Source organism: Camelina sativa, unplaced genomic scaffold (assembly GCF_000633955.1).
Source record: "Camelina sativa cultivar DH55 unplaced genomic scaffold, Cs unpScaffold13699, whole genome shotgun sequence".
In the NCBI taxonomy this organism is placed as follows: domain Eukaryota; kingdom Viridiplantae; phylum Streptophyta; class Magnoliopsida; order Brassicales; family Brassicaceae; genus Camelina; species Camelina sativa.
In genome coordinates this window covers 1-338 of record NW_010934731.1, presented here as the reverse complement: position 1 = coordinate 338, position 338 = coordinate 1, and the positions used below count along the sequence as shown (strand labels likewise).

The window sequence follows — 338 nt, the reverse complement described above, 5'->3', positions numbered from 1 at the left end:
GCTAATTATACGGCGGATAAGGCTAAAGAAGCCAAGGACAAGACGGCGGAGAAGATAGGTGAGTATAAGGATTACACGGTGGAAAAGGCCGTGGAAGCTAAGGATTACACCGCGGAGAAGGCAATTGAAGCAAAGGATAAGACGGCAGAGAAGACTGGAGAGTATAAGGACTACACAGTGGAGAAGGCGACGGAGGGAAAAGATGTTGGGGTGAGTAAGCTTGCGGAGTTCAAGGATAGTGCGGTTGATACGGCTAAGTGAGCTATGGGTTTCTTGTCGGGGAAGACAGAAGAGGCTAAAGAAACAGCTGTGGAGACGAAAGACATTGCAAAGGTAGT

General features: G+C 48.5%; 1 pseudogene; it reads left to right on the top strand.

Annotated features, from left to right (window-relative positions):
• Window positions 1-6: 6 nt before the first annotated feature.
• Window positions 7-334, top strand: LOC109132034 (annotated as a pseudogene).
• The last annotated feature ends 4 nt before the right edge of the window (window positions 335-338 follow it).